The sequence below is a fragment of the Micropterus dolomieu genome, linkage group LG14 (assembly GCF_021292245.1).
Source record: "Micropterus dolomieu isolate WLL.071019.BEF.003 ecotype Adirondacks linkage group LG14, ASM2129224v1, whole genome shotgun sequence".
Taxonomy (NCBI): Eukaryota; Metazoa; Chordata; class Actinopteri; order Centrarchiformes; family Centrarchidae; genus Micropterus; species Micropterus dolomieu.
The window spans coordinates 25,542,931-25,559,840 of record NC_060163.1 but is presented as its reverse complement, the minus strand read 5'-3'; the positions used below and the strand labels follow the sequence as shown (position 1 = coordinate 25,559,840).

Below are 16,910 nucleotides of genomic sequence, written 5' to 3'. Positions count from 1 at the left end.
TTTTCAGCCATCTTCGTGACATTGTGGATGGAGTTCCTGTCCTGTGGAATGGCACAGCCCTACCACAGCTAGGTCTGATCCATTTTCCACACTCAGTCTAGATTCTATCAATTTAGATTTCGCTATTGTGCTTTGGTCTAACTGAAACCAAGATAAGGGGATTTTATGAGGCGGTGTAATGCATATAGGGATGCCTTTCTGACTTAATCCTACAGCATATTAAATTAACTACATCCGAGTTGTTCCTCCTTTCATTAACCAAATCAAACCTCTACGTGGCACTTACACACCATCACTAAACATAAGTAGGCTATTGGACACATACATTGTTTATTTTAGCTACAAAATGTAAATTGCATCAGAATATAAATCACCCATGATCACCCCACCACACACACACACACACACACACACACATGTCAATTCCATTTGTTCATCATGCTAGTAAAAAAAAAAAAAAACTTAAAAAAAAAGATTCAAATGCATACATTCAAGACATTTAATTTATGTAAACAATCCAATGCCTACTTACCATAATATGAACACTTTGTTTTCCATCACACCTTCCCAAAACCAAGAGACCCTTTAAGGGCAAGGAACTTGTCCTTCATGTATGAAGGGCAAGGGTGGTAAGGTTATAATTAATAACATTATGTATCTAGTTCCATCAACAGTCTCCTTTGTAAACGCTCCAACATAAACAAACATAAACTAACTGATTTCCAATGCATACAGCCGCAACATCTGATTGATGGTGAAAAATCCAAGCCTACATCCCATGATATGAATGCATTTTTGTTCTCCCTCACACCTTCCCAAAACCAAAAGACCCTTTCAGTGTAAGGAACATAAGTCTTCTGAACTCCTCTTCTTCTGTAACCCCTCTCGGGAGGAAGAGGCAAAGGCTATGAATAAGGAATGCGGCAGCTCCCATCTTCCTGATTATAGAAGTCAAGCTGGCATTTCTGCGGGAACCCAAGAGGAGGGACAGAATCGGCCCCTGTCACAAACCAGCAACTCCTCAAAGGAAATATCCATGTCCTCTTCTGCTGAGACACATACTGTACATACAAACAGGACAACCACATGGCCGTTAAAGGAACTAGTTATAGTTGTATGCAAGAACTTCAAGAGAATGTACATTCACTATTCAGTGGTTTCCAAGGTGTGTGAGAGGTATCCATACATAGTCATTTTTGAGAGGCACTTCATTCATCTTTCTATCAAGATCATAATTTTTCTATGGTAGCAGAAAAATAGAAAATATTCAATTGTACTTCTTACAAACAGCTAGTATTACACACCTTGAATGGACATCAGCCAGCACTCCCACTGGAAGACAGTCTCCTCCTCCTGTTCTCTGTGGTTGCTGCCCCGTGGACTCCAGGATATTGTGAAGAAGTTCCTGATGTCATTCTATCTGTGTTGCGTTTGTGAACAGTGGGAGGAACTCTCTGCAGTTCATCACAACCACCATCTCCCACATCTGGCCACATGAATTCATCCCAGCAATGAACTGTTGGACCATACTGGCCTAAATCCAAAAAAATCCATAAAACAAGACTATCTGGCCACACATGAGCAGAAATAGGTCTTTGTTCAGGCATCGGATTCCTGGTCCATTGTGGATAATGGACCAGGCCACCAGCTTTCCCGCAGTGTAAAACTTGTTTTGTGCCAGCGCCCGTTGGTCATAGCTGAAAAGCAGCCACCCCGGTCTTCCTTGGAAGATGCCCATCTTTTCCTGTAGTTCAATCATGACGAGTCTGTAACAGAAACATAAAATATCTCAGATATGGTTTTTAAAATAATGGCACATCTGCATAGGTACCAATGTTCCCATAACCTTTTGAGCAGGATGCATAAAATTTTGAATTTACCTGAAATACTCTCTCCTTGAACCTCCGTAATCTTCTGCCATCTCCCCAACGAACTCGATATGTGGCAGTTTATGCAAGGCAAAATAGCTCCTGCTTAGAGCAACACATGCACTCTGAAGAATGTTTTTGCGCCTGGCAATGACTGATAATGCAACTGAGGTCTAGATGGTCATTTTGAAAGTATTTAAAAATCTCAGCCAAACATCTGACATCCTGAGAACACAGAAAATAAAACAGTGACCACACGCACAGTCAGGCTATACAGGGTATACAAATTTAGATAGAAATCCTACATTTGCATACATTGGGGCTGTTGCACCTGAGTCCATGTAGATGTCTTCCCTAAGTCCCACAGAAGATGCAATATGATGATTAGGAAAGGCAGTTCAAATATTGGGATCAGCCAACAGCACACAAACGGTTTTCGGCAAATTTACCATGAATATTTCAACCAACGGAAAGACAAGCAAACCTCATATCCTCAGGATTATGGCTACCAGCGCTGGCTGGAGCCTGGACTGGTGGTCCTGTGAATGACTGGCAAATCAGATTTATTTTATGTGCATTACATGCACATATATGAATCTGTTCCTGTGTGCTCTTGTTTGTTCTAGGAACAGAATGTTTTTTTTGCTGCGTGACTTGATGTCAGAATGATGTTGCGCATGCAGAGTTATCTCCCCCTGCGTCAGTAATCTGTTCTAAATCGCCAGGATAACATTACTACATTCTTGATTCAGTGTGATCCTAAGTAACCGGGACCAAGTGAGATACAGAGTTAAAATTAAATAATTTATTATTGAGGTGAAAAGGTGCCACATGCACATTTAAAGAGGTTACTTCCCCAAACAAAATACATAAAAGTGAAGGGAAGACTAAATCATGACTCAGCAGGGATGATTTAATAATTTCATCAACAGGAGAAGCAGATCCGAGACCAGTACAGAATGACAGAGCTGCACTGACTAAGGGCCATTCCAAAACTAGACCTCGCCACTTCCACTCTGTCACGGAGTGAACTCTGGTCGGAATCACCCTCACAACCAAATTGAGCTCCGTAACCCACGTAGGGTATAAATTAGTGCTGGGCAATGACGATTAATGGCATTGTTACTCGCAAAATTGAATAATGAATTCTAAAGTAGTGTATAGCGCACTCTTAATTTAAAAGTACTGCTATATAAACAAAAGTGCAATAACGTAGTTTGCAGACATTTTATACAAATCAGGTGCCTTTTACCAGCAGTAAACCAATTCACTTCACACATTAGCAATAAAATATTTATTGTAAATCTCAATTTAATGACTTGTAATCAAGTCAAATATTAAACCAAAGCTATTTGCCACTGCCAGGGCGTTACCTTTATCTTGCTTGTTATAGACCCACGATCTTAACAGTCACCTTCATATATAAATATGTTCTTGTTTTTCCTTTCCTGAACAGGCATCAGCAGAAACATTTTTCTTTTATCAGGGAGCAGCATAAACAGTCTACGTTTAGTAGCAAGTGTCCCTGTTAGAGTGAGGTGTAGTGGTTGCCTCACGCACATGCCCGCCAAAGTTGAATTGTCTTACACTTTTTGTACACAAAGCGCAGCACAAATCATTGGAAGAGAGACTGATCCTCGCTGTTTGAGAGTTTCCAGAATCTATAACAGTTTACTAAATAAGACATCAAGAAAAGGGAATTTGCATGTTAGAGCATCCCCGCAAAATTAGATGAAGGCCTATCAGGTAAAGTTATGTAACATTAGCCTATAATTTTAGACTACAGCTAGCACACAGAAGCCAGGGTTTCCCCCTATATGCATTCAGGAATGGCAGAGTGCCGCTGCCGAATCAGGACCGCTGCTACTAAAATTTCCCATGATCATTCAACTATGGGCTACAAATGTTTTCATGCACACAGCAACACTCAATGCTTGGCTAGCTTCTTCTCCTCGTTTTATGCAGAAAATCTACCTGACAGATGGTGTTAGTGTAACTCTTGTAAGGAATCGGGAGATGCGTAGCGAGTGTTTGATTGTCCGAGTGGCAGAAAGTGACGGTGACCGCAAGCGGAGGAAAATTATAATATTCTGTCAGAAAATGTAATGTGTCCGTTACAGTGCGTTAGCTTCTCAAGACCAAGAAAAGTTGTTGCTGTCATTTTCCCACCTGCTGGAAAAGTGAAGCCTGTTAGCGCTAGCAAACAACTCCCCTCTCCTTCAGACTGCGCAGCTGAACAGGGAAGCTTAATATATTATACAGTAGGCTGCGTCTTTTGGCTGCTATGTAACTGAACATTAGCTCAATTTATAGAAAGTAACTGGTAGATGTATTTTATTACTGCCTACTTGTCCAATGTTGAGAACATCAGGTACAAACTGAGACTAAACTGGCGTAGCCTGCAGCTCCGTCCTGTACAGACTGATTCAATTATTTCAGTTTTCAGGTGAGTCTGAGTCTGGTTGTTAGGAAAAGAAAGGATGGTGGTGACTGGAGGAGCTGAGGTTAGTAAAGCAAATTAGTGATGCAAACTAGTCCTGTTAAGCTGATGAGGAGACGTTTATGTTTGGATTTTAATGTGCAAATAAAAGACACAAAAGGCAAACATGAACAATTCTACCTATAATGACTCTGAGGTCATATTAACAGGGTTTTAGGGGTGATGCCAAAAACATGCTGTGCCATAAATGTAACATCACTGGAGAGCATCATAACCAACCAAATTACTTTCCCCAAATCTAAGGGTTGTAGTTCCTCCAGCAGACTGATCTTTGGCTGTTGGTTATTTGTTATCTGCTCGAACTTTTCCAACTTTTTGTTTATAGATATGGTGAAAATAACGGCCTAATGAGATGTGTGGTTGTAACTCAATTATTTGCTCAACCTCTCACCAGGAATACAATTTCCACGACACTCGGCATTTGAGAGTTTAACAACCCACTACCACTCCGCCCCCATTGGTTTCGGATAGATGAACGGGCAAACAGAGTGCAAGTAGGTAGGAACACGAAGTAGCAAGCATTTTCAGTCCAAGTTTAAATTTCATACCAGTACCATGAAAAACGACTATTTTACACAGGTTTTTCTAAGTGTATGTCCTAGTGTATGTTTTTACTGGATTGGATCATCTGGACCTTTAACAACGTAACAAGAAAGTTTTTGTTTGATTATAATCGATTGGTGGATTAAGTTACTGTGAGGCTTCGTAGCCGAGCTGCATCAATTTTGATTGTACTGGCTGGTCTGACAGAAGCACTGATTGGACCCACTGTGGTGACTGTATCTTTAAATGGTTTTCATCGGTCGAATCATGAGGATTTTAGCTTTCAAACAATGTATCATATGAGGATGAAGTTAACATAGCAGTTGTGTGCACATACCAAAAGATTCTACCAGGACCTGACTGTGGGCGGGCCATGAAGAGGTCAATGCTCAAAATCTTTATATAATTCAGCACGTGTTAAAATCTTGTATCGATCTCGGGAACCCAATCTCGTCCCATGGGTTAAAAAAAAAAAATATAATAAATTACCTGCAGCCATGCAGAAAGTGGCGGGTGAAGCCTGGACTGGCGGTCCTGCGAATGAGTGGCAAATCAGAATTATGTGCATTTCGTGCGTTATATAAATTTTCTATGGATTGTTAAGTTTATGACCTTATATTTCTCAGAATATGGTGTAAGTAGAAGTATTCAACAAGGTAGATGTTATATGTTCATCCACATGTGGTATGAATCTCTTCCTGCATGGTCCTGTTTTTTTCCAAAAAAAAAAAATTAATTAAAAAAAAGTAATGTTTTGTTAGTGTATGACAATGTCAGAATGATGTTGCGCATGCAGGGTTATCTCCCACTGCGTCAGTAATCTGTTCTAAATTGCCAGGATAACATTACTACAAGTTCAGTGTGATCTTATGTAAGTTGGACCAAGTGAATAGTGAGTATTTAAATAAAAAACAAACAAACAATAATAATTCTATCATCATCTGCGGTCAGGCTGAAAGTGGTGGCTGGAGCCTGAACTGACAGCTCTGCGGCCTGGACGAAAGTGCCCAACGAAACCTCGTTTGGTGGACCCTGAAGAGATTACACACTTACTGTTTAATTAATACACTAATATACTAACCGCTCATGTCACAACACATACAATTCATGTAACAGAATTACTAGATAGGTTCTATTTAATGACCCATCTATATACACCATAAAACATTTCAGTCTTATTACACCTTAAGGTGTAAAATCTACCTGCTTTAGATAGACTATGTAAATAGTCTGCTCTTAAAATTTACAATTACCCAAATATAAACACATACTAAGATCCACCAGATCTGAAACTAATTTCTGCTTTATTATGTTAATGGTTTTGCAACCAACATTTAATTATGGTACTGAAAATCTCAACACACATATTTGCCTACATGTGGACGAATGTACAGGTTTGACCTCCGCAAGGCATTATTCAGATGCATTTCACTGGGGCTCATAGTGTTCAAGTTCAGAGGAATGACTATTCTTTGGCCACTGACTCTGCATAATTGAAAATCTTGCTGAGCGTGCAAATCAGCAGGAATGCAGGAATTCATCTTGATCTAAATCCAGGGGTACAATGATCCGGCGAGGTTCAGTGGCATCTGACAAAGCATCAACAAACAAAACCATTACCTATGTTGCTACCTAAGCTGCGAAATGCATTTCAGTAATATCTGCATTTCGTTGCTTTGTACCTAGTGACGTGCAATGACAATAACGTTGAATCTAATAGCAAGTGTGTTCAGTGGTAATCACTTATTACTATCTAAACATATACAGTGGGTACATAAAGTGAATAACACATGCATAAAGAGTAAGCCTAAACAATAGAGACCAAAATGTCAAGTTAACAGGATAGACTTACCCATATGTGAAGTGATCCTCTGAATGGAATTCTTCAGAAGTGATACTTTAAAAGTAATTTGACACCTTGCTCTGCACCTTTGTCGACGTCGTAGTGGTCCACTGCTCTCAGAATTCTGAAATAATCTGTAATCTGCATTAGCATAATTAATGTTATTACTTCATTGGGTTTCTTTTAAAAAGTTATTACCACTGTTATGCATTGAACACATTTGTCTCAAGTCAAACTTTTTTTAAATCCAATTTTAAAATGTAACATCAAATCATTTTCATGATTTTCTTCATGCATAACCAAACTAGTTTATGAACAAAGTGTTTCAAGCAATTTGACCAGATTCTTAAGTAGCAGTTTACTTTGCTCTTGAGCTGACTAACTGTATGAATCAGGTAAAAACCTAAGGAAGAGACTGGCAAGGACCCCCTTGGTGGTCCAATTTGGCCTCCAGTGTTGTACAAAAAAAATAAAAAAATAAAAAAATAAAAAAATAAAAAAAGTGTTTACGAAATGTTTTATGAAGAGTCAAAATGTAGGACAGCAAATATATTTTACCAGCTGTTGACCATACCTGTCAAGATGGGATTTGAAAATAAGGGAAATACCAGTGTCTATAATTATTATAATAATTGTCTATTTTTCAAGTGGTATTTTCAAGTGAAATACAGCCACAGCCATCCTTCCCTCCTGGCGCTGCTCTGTTGCTTGTTTATTGGCTGTGCCCATAGACTGAATGACTGTGCCGCTGATTTCTTGTCACTGATGTAGCTAATGTTCTGTACTGCAACCTGCTTACCGGAGGGGAGCGTAGCATACTTTCAAATTCGCCCAGAGATCTTTTTTTTTTTTTAATAGATACGTTGAAAATACGGAAATTGACTGGATACTACCATATAACAGTGAAGTTATTGAATATTAAAAATAGGCCTACTTAATATTAGGTATGCAAAAGTATTTTTCCCCCCCAAACTAAGTGTTGTAGTATAACCAGCAGTATATCATGAATGTGTAAGGTGATTTTGGGGGCACTACATTGTATAAGTGTGAAGTTATTGAATATTTCTGCAGTGTGTTTTCGGCGTTGCACTTTGTAGACGGTCCCTGCGCTCTCGTCTCACAGGCTGCACGTAGAGAGCAATTTTATTTGTGCCGCTCGTTGGAAGACTCATTTAGATGAAAATGTACCTGTAGCTTGTTGTCTACTAAACTACGATACTAAAGAGGCGTCGTTTGTGTTTTAAACACGTTTTGCTTACGAGTTTTTGATCCCGGAAGTTAGAATCTGTGAATATATTTCTAACTTTACCGATCTAGCCTACAGAAGATATGGTCAGCCTCTTACAAAATTATATATCCAGTAGCTTTCACATGGTTAACGTTAACCCAGTCACTGGTTCAACTTGACATTCACTATCAATATTGTAAAGAAACTCCATTTCTTGAGCAATTACTAATTACAGCAAGGTCTCAATAACCCAAACTCTCACCTGGTTAATGTGGATTCCAACACAGCAGGCCCAGCGTAATCTGTCTGCAGAAGACGAGTGCAGTCATCTAGTGTCCACTTGTACTGGGAAAGAAAGTTTAGCCGAGCCATCTTTTAAAACAAAAGTGCGACAGTCGTTGTTCGTCGTTCTACTCTCGTGTTTTGATTAAAAACAAACTGTGTTGTTAGTTTAAAAGTGACGCCCCCTTAGATCCGTTCCGGAAGTAACTGTTAAATTCCCCATTGATTTCCCCAAAAGCCTATAAAGAGTTTTAAGCCTTGAGCCAATCCAACCGGCTATGATGTGAATCGTGACCACAAAACATTTGAATCAGCACAAAAAAATTACAGGATGACCAGGAAAAAGACAAAGGTACAATGTGTACATCCTTTTTAAATGAGTAAAGGAACTACTAATCCCATAAACTCAGTTAACCAGGAAGATTCCACACAGAAGTCCCTTACAGAACATCTTATCATAAATATATATATATACCATATCATTTGGTATCATTATCATATTCTAATCGATACATGTATTATGCCAATTTGTAAATTCTACAATTACACAGGTAAAACAAGACAAAATTGTGGTCTTTGTCGTTTTGATTTTGCAAAAGTATCCAGATTTAAAGAGTATCCCTTTATTTAGGTTATACCGTGACCAAATGAAATGTAGCCTCTGTAGGCCTACATGAATGAAAAGAGTGTAGCCTAAATTTTACCTCCGTACATTTTGCAAGTTTATGAGGTGGGCTCATATGTATGGGTATCAAATTAAGATAAATATGCTACAATGCAGTCCAGTTCAACCAAGAACTATGCAACAGCCACACATATGAACACAGCTGAATCACCAGCTCTTCAAATTAACAGTTGCTGCATCTACACTTAATGAACCAGCAAGGATTCATTTTAGAACGGTTAGGCCTATCATACTGAATTTTTTTATTTTATTTAGTTTTCCTAAACTGGTAACTGGGCTTATTCTGAAAAAGTCCTCCATCTTTAGAAAGGTGATTTCAGTAGCCAACATATCTTTAAACATATCTAAAAACTGTTAAAAATAAACCTCCTTGAGTTGTAGAAATTAATGAACAGAAAACCACCAAAATGAATTTCAAAGAATAAACACAGCGTTTCACTTCCTTTAACTGTTTAATTAAATGTTAAGATGTTCTTCTGTTGACTTTTTTCATCAAGTTTATCATTTCAAGCCTGAAATATTTAATTTCATGTGTAATGAATCTAGAATATATAAAAGTTTCACTTTTTGAAAAAATATTTAAAAATGATGAATTTTCCACTATATTATAATTTTATGAGACGCACCTGTAGAGTACTTGACATTTTAGGTGGCAAGTTTGAACCTGCAGCAGTTCATAACTCCATCCTTGATTAGGAGAGTGCCCTTCTTTATTTTTGTAACACAGCAGATGGGAATGAGCACAGACTCGCATATCTTTTAGCCAAATTTTCAAATATGTGCTTCAAATTATGAAAGTGGATGGAGACCCAGCTGTGGTAGGGCTGCGTCTTTCCACGGGACAGGAAGTCCCAATGTCATGAAGATGACTGAAAAGATAATCAGATATGCTCTTCGAAAGTTGTACCACACCAGGTTTCAAGGTACATCGTGTAGGAACACACCTGCCTCCAGTGGTCTGATCATCTGTGCTGCTGCATCCAAACCAAGAATGTCCTGAAGGAAGTAGGCCTAAGCATGTTGGTGACTTGATACATAAATAAATTGTTGGTTCGGATGTATACGCATTAAGTCTTTCGAGCCTGATACAAACGAATTTCTCTAGAAATTAAAATATACAAAAATGCATGTGTACTGTAGCCAAATCCTTAAAATGTCTAATTTATTGGTAGTGTGTGAGTGCCACCTAGTGGACGTCTTGCATTATGTTTGGATTGTGCTGGATTAGTTCTAATTTGTTAATAAAAGTAGGGGGAAACCCAGACGTTATTTACTTAAAATGTAGCTACAACACAGCTATCTCAGTCAAAACCAGCCCTTTCATTTTGCAAAATGAAAGTCCTTAGTTTTACTCATTTTACCAGGAGCGAGTTAGGACCTTCCACAAATGATAACCTGTTCAATGGGGACGTGAACCTGCAACCTGCCTCATAGAGCAAACTTCTCACTATGACTGTATAAGCTACAATTTACCTGTCTACAGTCATTATTTCCAAACAATGACATTGTCTAACAAATGTGTAAAGGGAATAGTGGCAAGGCAAGTTTATTTATAAAGCACAATGCATACAAAGTGGAAATTCAAAGTGCTTTAGAAATAATCCAATGAAAGAACACCAAGAATGTGCGTTAAAAGACCATAGAGAAATAAAAGATTAAAGTGGGCCTACTATAAAAATAAATAAAATATGCCTAAAGGATAAGAAAATCTGCAGCATTCAGGATTCTGAGTGGAAAACTAAGTGGTCATGATAGGCGTTTCTTTAGATAAACTATATACAACGCAATAATAGGTAGTTTCGTATAGCTTAATGGATGCAACAATTTTGCAGATCAAATCTTACATTGGTGTGATTTAATTAGAACCAAAGTAAGATCCCATCTCTCTAACTATAGGCAACTAAAAAGGTCTGGAGTGGTTTTCTTATGAGGACGGGAGCCTTCGGTCTGTGGCTTGCTTACAGACAACAGAGAGGTTTTGTAGTTCCTTCAACACACAACATAATAAATTTTAGGCCTATACTAAATATAATATACAATAAAACAATTTCTACAGTTATTTATACACATAAGCTATAAACATATAGGCTTACGTATGCTATACACCCCGAACATGTATTGTATTGTACTGAAGAGTCCATCTCGACTGCGTTTGTGCACCAAGCATCATCAATGTAAAACACATAGTCCACTTCTGCTCATCTTGCCAGAGTCTTGGCGCTGACAGCTCGAAACATGGACCAACTGCCAAGTGCTTGATCGGGGATGTCGATAGGGCAGGTCTCTGTAACAATGTGGACAAAACAGTCTCTGAATTCAGTTGTTTGGTCAACATGAGTCACATTTTGTCCAGACTGCATCTTTAGGAGCAGAATTAAGTCCAAGCTGGGCCAGCATGGCTCCTCTCCTGGCTCTCTTTCCTCTCCTCTGAGCGATCGCTGCACCCGCGTGGTGCCTAGTCCGGTTGTTTGGGGCGGGTGGATCGTGGTCTGCTGGTCCTTAATCCAAAAACCCCATCTTCATCTTCCAGTGACTTTATTTATGTCAGAGGTAACGCATTGGCAATTAAGCTGAGGGGAAAGTGTAGCGAAGTTTGAAGGCGCTACCGGTTACTGCTTCTACAAGCGCTGCCGGTTGCCATAGAAATTAGAATAAGTTGGCTCATTTTAAATGGATTACCTGCAAAAAGACTAGAGACTCTCATACTAAAAATACTAGAGAAAACCCATGCCCGTTTTGCTGTGCTGCCAAGACCTGCAGATTCAAAGCTTGTATTTGTTGTGCATCTGCTGAACAGTCGGTTAGTTGCACACACCAACCATCCTCCTTTCTCAAACCTGCAGACGTTGCACCTTTTATAGTAAGCACAGTCGGCACATTAATATTGGATTGGTTCTATTAGGTTAATAAAATAGAGGAAAACACAGTAAGGTTTGGGTGCTTACAACTTCAGTTTACCGGTTGCCATTGTAACAGAAAAACCTCTCCCAATAAACAAATGCGAACGGGGCAGCTGTGGAGACTGTGTGGCCCATTGTGTTGCATCCTATGTTGTTTATTTACTTTATATAAGTCGCCATGTCTCTTGTGTGGGCAGAGATCGTTTTTCGTTGATTAAACGCCTTTTTGTTATTTTTGATTAAGAATAAATACATTAACTTGACGCATGTTTTGAGTCCTCCTTGGTTTTTCCACCCGGTTTAATTATCTTTTTGTTCGTCCCACACCCCTAGACAAGCCGGGGACGTAACACCCGGCCCCTATTACCCATTTGATAAACTTGCCGTTCAGACATAGTGTCTTAACCTAATGACTGGAAATGTGCCATTGTCACACCTGTTTTTAAATCTGGAGAGCGCCATGATGCCAGGAACTATAGACCTATAAGCATACTGCCAGTACTTTCCAAAATTGCAGAGAAAATTGTAATTGAGCAACTAACATCGTTTCTTAACACAAGCAAGTTTGGTCTACATTGTATGGAGTTTGGCTTTAGAATAAATCATTTTACGGAAACTGCTACCTTGCACTTGATAGAGCATATTAAATCTAGGCTCGACAAAGGAGGAGTAGTTGGTGCTGTATTTTTTGATCTAAGTAAAGCATTTAATACAGTTGATCATGACGTGTTAATATCAAAGCTCTCCAAATTTAATTTTTAATCTAGAACACTGGCATGGATTGTCTTCATATTTATCTAACAGAACGCACTGTGTTAAAGTTTCCACTTACATGAAGTGCACAATGGGTGTTCCACAAGGGTCAGTGCTAGGTCCATTATTGTTCAGTTTATATATTAATGATCTTTCTGAACAGTGTCAAGATGTAGACCTGTAAATGTATGCAGATGACACTGTTATATACACACATGCAAAAACAGCTGAACTGGTAGCAGCCAAGTTAACAAGTGCATTGAAAAAGATCTCACGGTGGCTTGATCAATCATGTCTTAGTCTGAATGTAAATAAGACAAAGGGTATGTTTTTTTCTAACTCTTTGACACAACCTACTCCCACTGACATTTTTGTTAATGGTGAAAGGATTGACATAGTCACTGATTTGCAATATCTTGTGTGACCTTGGATTGAAATTTGAATTTGAAGAAACATGTCAAAAATATGGTTAAAACCATTAAGTACAATGTATTTACATTTAGACATATTAGAAACTGTATATCATTTGATGCAGCTAGAATATTTATGCATGGCATGATCCTTTCACACATGTCTTACTGCATTACATGTTGGGGATAGGCTGGTGAAACAACTATTAAACCTTTGGAGTCTTCTCAAAATTTTGGATAAAAAACCTAATCACTATCATCATTGCAGAATACTTCAGAAATATAATTTGTTTAGTTTTGATAATTTTATATTATTTTCTAATTTGTGTTTAGTATATAAAACCTTAAATGGCTCGGCTCCTCCACTTTGTGATTTTGTGTTTACTCGCTCAGTAAAATCAATTAGGTCCTTTAGAATCTCCTCTACTCGGGACTGTGTCATACCATTCCGTCGTACTGCATATGGCCAGTCTGCTTTTTCAGTTAAAAGCAACAAACCAGTGGAACACCCCATCTGACGATGAAAGGAGCAGCAACTCCATCAGTATGTTTAAATCAAACTTGAAATGGCAGTTAAAAGATACTCAGCTTTGCAATCACTAATCCAGATATTTTATCTGAGATTTTTGACCTGCTTTTAATTTAATTGATTGGTAAATGTTTGTTATGTTTCATTGTGAGTAGTTCACATTGTACATCTTGTGTCTTTTTCTGTGTAACCTTGTGAGTTTATGTAACTTTGTGTGCTGTTGATTTGTGCTGGGGCTGAGCTATGTGGCTCGGGGTCGTGTCAGCCTTAGCAAATGTATTTATTATTGTATTGTTATTAACCATGACTTTAAATAAAATAAATAAAATAAAAATTTGGAATACATTGTAAGAGTCCCGCCCTGAACACATCCATATGCCAATATTCACTCAAAGTCATAGCGCCACCTGCTGGCAACAGGAAATGACATGTTTTACGCTGTAATGTACTACTCCGAGCAGGTTGGACATATGAACTTCAAAACTGTCCCAGGAAACCCTTAACACATTGATGAGACCATGTTGTAAAACTTGTGAATTTTCGGTTAATGGCTTGGCAGGGGCGTGGCGCCGAAGTGCCATGCTTCGCCATGACACAGGAAGTTTACTGTACATGCTCAGATCTGTACGAAATTTTACACGTTTAATAGAAGTCCCACCCTAAACACATCCATATGCCAATATTCACTCAACGTCACAGCGCCACCTGCTGGCAACAGGACACGAAACATTTTATACTGTAATGTATTACTCCTAGCAGGTTGTACATTTTAACGCATTTATGAAGCAATGTTGTAAAACTCGTGACTTTGCAGTTAACAGTGTGGCGGTGGCGTGGCGGCAAAGTTAAACTCTTCGCCATGACGCAGGAAGTTGTTCTAACTTGACTGTACATGCTCACATCTGTACATCTGAGTTTACATGTTTGATAAGAGTCCTGCCCTGAACACATGTACAAGACAACATTCACCCATAGTCATAGCACCACCTACTGGCAATAGGAAGTGACTTTCAACGAAGCAGCCCCCATGGCATGTTTTACCTACATGTACGAAATTTCTGTGGCACATTTATCATGTCCAGATGTACAAAAAAGCCTCTTGGAGCGATGCCCTAAACACAACAGGAAGTCGGCCATTTTGATTTTATGGTTATTTTTGGATTTTTACACATTCCATACTAATGAACTCTTCCTAGAGAATCAGATTTTCCCTGTCTACTCTAAAGCCATTGACAATTAAACGTTGTACAAACGGTGAGTTTTTGTGAAATGGACGCCATGCCATGGGAATGCCGTCCAATATCGATGATTCGCTGTGAAACAGGAAGTTGTTGTAACTTCAGTGTACATGCTCACATGTGCAACAAACTTTACGTGCTTCATAACAGTCCCGCCCCGAACACATCTACATGTTAAGTTATATTCGTTGTGCTATGTAGCACCACAAAGGGGACACAGGAAATGATGATTAACACGTTTGTGCAGTGTCCGAAGCCCGTGGCGAATTCACAGCCACACTGTCAGAGCTCCAGAATCTGCAAACTGATTTAAGCATCACTGATAACTGATGGCTGTCTTTCAGCTGTAGCAGAGCTGCATTAATTTACTAATACAAACCCAATATTCCTATTTTCTGCTTCTTCACAGTAAAAGCATTTAACTTAAGAACCTCAGGTTGGCTTAAAGGATAGACAGGTTATAAGAAGTATTTAAGCTTTTATACAGAATAGTAGATGTTAGTCAGCTAGATTTTAGATATTTCTGTAGCTAGTTTTGGCCAGATGAGCCACTTTATGAACGGATCCAATTTGTATCCAGGCCAGATAAGCTACTTCATTAACAGTTCCGGATTGGATCTGGGCCAGACCTGAACGGGTCCGGATCGGATCCGGGCTGGATGAGACACTTCATGAACGGGTCCAGATTGGATCCGGGTAGGGTATGGGCCAGATCTGTTCCGGATCTGCAATCCTTATCTGTCCGTGTAACTGGACTCCGATACAGACCCGTTTTGCGGATCCATTCTGTGGATTCATTCCAGACCCTGTGATACCTCTGTTGCGGATCCGAGTCAGTTTGCTATCTGGGTGTAAGTTGCTGGACTGGTACAAATGAGATCCTGGAGATCCTGACATCCCAGTGCAAAATCCCAGACTAGAGCAACCTGCGGGTTGATGGAGGTGGGCTGCGAGGGGTTTTGGCATCCCATTGCCTAATGACCTGACTAAAGCTAACCCGAAATGGTTTCCAAAGACGAATTTTGGATGTAAAAAACCGACTGATACAGTCGTGATGTCTGGGAGTCTGTGCCATCCCGGTGCCAAAGCCCCTTCAATTTGAACCAATCGTTCACTCAAAACAACTTTGTTTGAAATGACTTTGGTTTGGAATGACAAAGATTTAAATGACTGTTTGCTCATAACGACTGTTCAATCAAAACAATCGCCTGAAACAACTTTAGCTCGAAACAGCTTCGTTTAAAATGATTGCTGGAAAGGACTGTTAGCTGGATGTTAGCTCAAAACAACTGTTAGCTTGAGGTTAGCTCAAAACTACCGTTTGCTCGATGATATCTCGAAACAAATGTTAGCTTGAAACGAATGTTACCTCGAAACTAGTTTTACTCGAAAAGACAGGAAACGACTATAGCTCAAACCAAATTAGCTAGAAGACAACTGCTTGGAACGACTTAGCTGGAAAATGGCTAAGCTAGGAAATTAGTGTTGGCTCAAGACGACTGTTAGCTCGAAGTTAGCTGGAAAGTAATGTTAGCGTGAAATGATTATAGGTCGAAACGACTTTTGCTTGAAGGCCACTTCATTTCATGCATTCTGGTAACATTTTCAGCCACCACCTATAATTACTGCTTGGAAGTGGTAAATGTAGGTGCTGGTACTTAGGGCTGGGCCATACAGCCAAAACCTTTATCACGATAAAGCATTTCATATCATTCAATATCGATTATTCTCATGATAAACGTCAAATCGTTATTTTTTTCAAATTTAAAGGCAGATTTTTGCTCCTGAGTGAAAGTTGAAAAAGCCAGCTGGTTAATTGGGGTTTTAAACTATTTCTTTTGCCAGAACAAACCCTTGATGCCAAACAGTGGATCACTCAACAAGTCTAAGGTAAAACATTCAAAACAATTATGATTAAGTAAAATCTTTTTTTTCAGTCCCTTTTCCTCAACAAAATAAATATCTTAATAGAAAAATTAAGTGCTGATTTGTTTGTGATTCAAATTAATTAAATCAAACATTTATTAATATCTGTTATATTGTTACTGAGGAAAGTTATGTCGTAATAATTATCATTATTGTTTTATTGCCCAGCCCTACTGATACTCCCCATTCACATGGGGGAGTGTGT

At 38.9% G+C, this 16,910-nt stretch overlaps 1 protein-coding gene and 1 long non-coding RNA gene across 4 annotated transcripts in view; one reads left to right on the top strand and one right to left on the bottom strand.

Moving 5' to 3' along the window:
- The window catches only part of LOC123982746 (stonustoxin subunit beta-like), an 868,592-nt gene that overhangs the window by 823,880 nt on the left and 27,802 nt on the right, over positions 1–16,910 (top strand). The window lies entirely within an intron of this gene.
- On the bottom strand, positions 528–8,395 carry LOC123982749. Of its 3 annotated transcripts, none has more exons than XR_006828054.1 (8): positions 8,245–8,395; positions 6,764–6,895; positions 5,401–5,445; positions 2,353–2,417; positions 2,184–2,222; positions 1,881–2,093; positions 1,305–1,766; positions 528–1,061 (listed from the first exon to the last, which is right to left on the bottom strand). It is a non-coding gene; the product is annotated as an uncharacterized LOC123982749 (long non-coding RNA). The 3 variants fall into 3 exon arrangements; XR_006828053.1 differs by having other exon boundaries at positions 2,353–2,407; XR_006828052.1 differs by lacking the exons at positions 528–1,061; positions 1,305–1,766; positions 1,881–2,093; ... (1 more) ...; positions 2,353–2,417; positions 5,401–5,445 and adding an exon at positions 6,199–6,500.